This window comes from Pieris brassicae, unplaced genomic scaffold (assembly GCF_905147105.1).
Source record: "Pieris brassicae unplaced genomic scaffold, ilPieBrab1.1, whole genome shotgun sequence".
Taxonomy (NCBI): Eukaryota; Metazoa; Arthropoda; class Insecta; order Lepidoptera; family Pieridae; genus Pieris; species Pieris brassicae.
Genome location: NW_025576236.1, coordinates 50,001 through 55,000, shown reverse-complemented (window position 1 = coordinate 55,000; position 5,000 = coordinate 50,001). Strand labels below are relative to the sequence as shown.

The window sequence follows — 5,000 nt, the reverse complement described above, 5'->3', positions numbered from 1 at the left end:
CCCACACCACACACCACCACACGTTACACACATATACTTGACAGAGTAGATACTATCTACATATCTATCGACAGAGTTGTAGATATCGTGCCGTTGAACGGCATCTTGTCGCGTCGCGTGGCGATCTTGTACGAGAAACATTTTCCTCTGACATTGTATCGGAATAATTATTATAATTCATTATTATACATACATACATACATACATACATACATACATATTATTAATAAATATAATTGTTTTTTTTGTTTTTTCTTTTCTTCAAATAAACCCACATTGCCATTTCTCTGAGCGTGTGCTGCGAGCTTCAACGAGAAACATTCGGCGCGAAACTGTCGAGCGGCCGGCCGTCGCGCGCCGCACCTGTACGAGAAACATTTTCCTCTGACGTTGCATCGGAATAATTATTATACATACATACATACATACATACATACATATTATTAATAAATATAATTGTTTTTTTTGTTTTTTCTTTTCTTCAAATAAACCCACATTGCCATTTCTCTGAGCGTGTGCTGCGAGCTTCAACGAGAAACATTCGGCGCGAAACTGTCGAGCGGCCGGCCGTCGCGCGCCGCACCTGTACGAGAAACATTTTCCTCTGACGTTGCATCGGAATAATTATTATAATTCATTATTATACATACATACATACATACATACATACATACATACATATTATTAATAAATATAATTGTTTTTTTTGTTTTTTCTTTTCTTCAAATAAACCCACATTGCCATTTCTCTGAGCGTGTGCTGCGAGCTTCAACGAGAAACATTCGGCGCGAAACTGTCGAGCGGCCGGCCGTCGCGCGCCGCACCTGTACGAGAAACATTTTCCTCTGACGTTGCATCGGAATAATTATTATAATTCATTATTATACATACATACATACATACATACATACATACATACATATTATTAATAAATATAATTGTTTTTTTTGTTTTTTCTTTTCTTCAAATAAACCCACATTGCCATTTCTCTGAGCGTGTGCTGCGAGCTTCAACGAGAAACATTCGGCGCGAAACTGTCGAGCGGCCGGCCGTCGCGCGCCGCACCTGTACGAGAAACATTTTCCTCTGACGTTGCATCGGAATAATTATTATAATTCATTATTATACATACATACATACATACATACATACATACATACATATTATTAATAAATATAATTGTTTTTTTTGTTTTTTCTTTTCTTCAAATAAACCCACATTGCCATTTCTCTGAGCGTGTGCTGCGAGCTTCAACGAGAAACATTCGGCGCGAAACTGTCGAGCGGCCGGCCGTCGCGCGCCGCACCTGTACGAGAAACATTTTCCTCTGACGTTGCATCGGAATAATTATTATAATTCATTATTATACATACATACATACATACATACATACATACATATTATTAATAAATATAATTGTTTTTTTTGTTTTTTCTTTTCTTCAAATAAACCCACATTGCCATTTCTCTGAGCGTGTGCTGCGAGCTTCAACGAGAAACATTCGGCGCGAAACTGTCGAGCGGCCGGCCGTCGCGCGCCGCACCTGTACGAGAAACATTTTCCTCTGACGTTGCATCGGAATAATTATTATACATACATACATACATACATACATACATATTATTAATAAATATAATTGTTTTTTTTGTTTTTTCTTTTCTTCAAATAAACCCACATTGCCATTTCTCTGAGCGTGTGCTGCGAGCTTCAACGAGAAACATTCGGCGCGAAACTGTCGAGCGGCCGGCCGTCGCGCGCCGCACCTGTACGAGAAACATTTTCCTCTGACGTTGCATCGGAATAATTATTATAATTCATTATTATACATACATACATACATACATACATACATACATACATATTATTAATAAATATAATTGTTTTTTTTGTTTTTTCTTTTCTTCAAATAAACCCACATTGCCATTTCTCTGAGCGTGTGCTGCGAGCTTCAACGAGAAACATTCGGCGCGAAACTGTCGAGCGGCCGGCCGTCGCGCGCCGCACCTGTACGAGAAACATTTTCCTCTGACGTTGCATCGGAATAATTATTATAATTCATTATTATACATACATACATACATACATACATACATACATACATATTATTAATAAATATAATTGTTTTTTTTGTTTTTTCTTTTCTTCAAATAAACCCACATTGCCATTTCTCTGAGCGTGTGCTGCGAGCTTCAACGAGAAACATATCTATCAATACAAATGTCTATTCAAAAAAAAGAAAACAAACAAAATCATATCAGTCAATAAAATAAATAATAATATTTTTTTACTACTACTACTAGTACTACTACGTGCTACTACTGCACGCCAATACACATACATAATAAAATGAAAAATCGTCTCTCTCTCGCTCGCTCTACGAGAAACATTCGACGTCCGCTCCAATGCCGACGCGGACTATTGCTCTCGGTATAGATGTGGAGCGAAACAGTCGTGCGCACAGCGTCGACTCGTTCTCGTTGCCGCGCGTCGTTCGTCTCAAATAGACACGAACGACGGACGAGAGAGAATAGAATGTGTTCTTGTTTTTGTGTTTGTGCGAAGTGTGAGAATATTATATACATATATTCGCGCATGGATGATATAGATATGGGTATGGATTTTCGGAGGAAATTATATCAAATTCGTATTTCGAATGCGAGACCGCCGAGATCTTTCCCAGCTCTCTCTCTCTCTGTGTGTGTGGTGTATAGTACATTTTATATATCTCTCTTGTGTCAACACAAAATAACAAAGAATATACATACTACTCCTCCTCATATTTTATATAATATAATATAAAATTATATTATAGCACCGCGTTCGCAGACCGTATGGTGATGTTACCAATCGACCAAGATTTGGGACCGTCTCCCCCGGTGTTATCTGTGATGTTAAAAGAATACGCTTCTAGGCACACCTCAACGCAGGGCGCCTAGCGTGTTCGACACGTGCGCGGTCGCCACGGCGACCGTATATGTAAAGAATGTATAAAAGAGGACGCACACGCGCCCATCGTCGAAACGGTGTGCGCAGCGTCGTGTTGGAATTTATCCCTCAAGCTCCGGGCGTTGATCGTATCTAGTGCGAATCATGCGTGTGTGTGCGCATGTAATTGCCAGCCGAGTTTTAATATGTTTACAATAACGTATTGAATAAAAATTGAGAAGTTGCGTTTAGATGAATGTTCAATTTTCAAATTGTCACAACATCGATTCCCGCCCGCGGGGTCGTGTTCGTTGCAGTTTTATGTCCCTCACAGTGGTCGAGCATCGTTGTACATCACCTCGTTGCGAGATCGTGACGGGACGGCCGCTCGTAGACCGGTCAAAGTTAGTCTATCGATATGAAGCGCGAACGTCGCGTCGCGTGCAAATTCGACGCGTTACGTTCACGCGTGTCGAGAAGGCGCGCGCGCAAGCGCGCGCCCCTCGACGCCGCCGAGCCAGCGGCTCGCCGAAGCCGCGTGACCGCGGTGTAGGCGTGTCGTTTGCGTAAGCAGCTCCCTGGTTGATCCTGCCAGTAGTTATATGCTTGTCTCAAAGATTAAGCCATGCATGTCTCAGTGCAAGCCGTATTAAGGCGATACCGCGAATGGCTCAATATATCAGTTTTGGTTCCTTAGATCTTACTCAGTTACTTGGACAACTGTGGTAATTCTAGAGCTAATACATGCAATCAGAACTCTGACCAGTGATGGGATGAGTGCTTTTATTAGATCAAAACCAATCGGCGGAGGGCCATGCGTCCGAAGTCGTTAATTTTGATGAATCTGGATAACTTTTGCCGATCGCACGGTCCAGTACCGGCGACGCATCTTTCAAATGTCTGCCTTATCAACTTTCGATGGTAGTTTCTGCGACTACCATGGTTGTCACGGGTAACGGGGAATCAGGGTTCGATTCCGGAGAGGGAGCCTGAGAAACGGCTACCACATCCAAGGAAGGCAGCAGGCGCGCAAATTACCCACTCCCGGCACGGGGAGGTAGTGACGAAAAATAACGATACGGGACTCTTACGAGGCCTCGTAATCGGAATGAGTACACTTTAAATATTTTAACGAGGAACAATTGGAGGGCAAGTCTGGTGCCAGCAGCCGCGGTAATTCCAGCTCCAATAGCGTATACTAAAATTGTTGCGGTTAAAAAGCTCGTAGTTGCATTTGTGCGCCGCGCTGTCGGTGCACCGCATCCGCGGTGATACTGACACGTCTGCGGAGCATATCGTCGGTGAGCCGGCGGTAAAACGCCGGTTCAATATCAAAATCCTATCGCGGTGCTCTTCGGTGAGTGTCGAGGTGGGCCGACAATTTTACTTTGAACAAATTAGAGTGCTCAAAGCGGGCTCAAAATGCCGCTTGAATATTTCGTGCATGGAATAATAGAATATGATCTCGGTTCTATTTTGTTGGTTTTCAGAACTCCGAGGTAATGATTAATAGGGATAACTGGGGGCATTCGTATTGCGACGTTAGAGGTGAAATTCTTGGATCGTCGCAAGACGAACATCAGCGAAAGCATTTGCCAAAGGTGTTTTCATCAATCAAGAACGAAAGTTAGAGGTTCGAAGGCGATTAGATACCGCCCTAGTTCTAACCGTAAATATGTCATCTAGCGATCCGCCGACGTTACTACAATGGCTCGGCGGGCAGCTTCCGGGAAACCAAAGATTTTGGACTCCGGGGGGAGTATGGTTGCAAAGCTGAAACTTAAAGGAATTGACGGAAGGGCACCACCAGGAGTGGAGCCTGCGGCTTAATTTGACTCAACACGGGAAATCTCACCAGGCCCGGACACCGGAAGGATTGACAGATTAACAGCTCTTTCTTGATTCGGTGGGTGGTGGTGCATGGCCGTTCTTAGTTGGTGGAGCGATTTGTCTGGTTAATTCCGGTAACGAACGAGACTCTAGCCTGCTAAATAGGCGTCGTCATTCAAGGTGTGCGCGACTCTCGGGGAGCGCAACTCACTGGCGACGTATTAAAATTCTTCTTAGAGGGACCG

At 43.2% G+C, this 5,000-nt stretch overlaps 1 non-coding gene across 1 annotated transcript in view; it reads left to right on the top strand.

Moving 5' to 3' along the window:
* Positions 1-3,500: 3,500 nt before the first annotated feature.
* LOC123719864 overlaps positions 3,501-5,000 on the top strand; it is a 1,906-nt gene continuing 406 nt past the window's right edge. Inside the window, exon 1 of the ribosomal RNA XR_006755964.1 lies at positions 3,501-5,000. This exon is cut by the window's right edge and continues 406 nt beyond it. This is a non-coding gene — a ribosomal RNA (small subunit ribosomal RNA).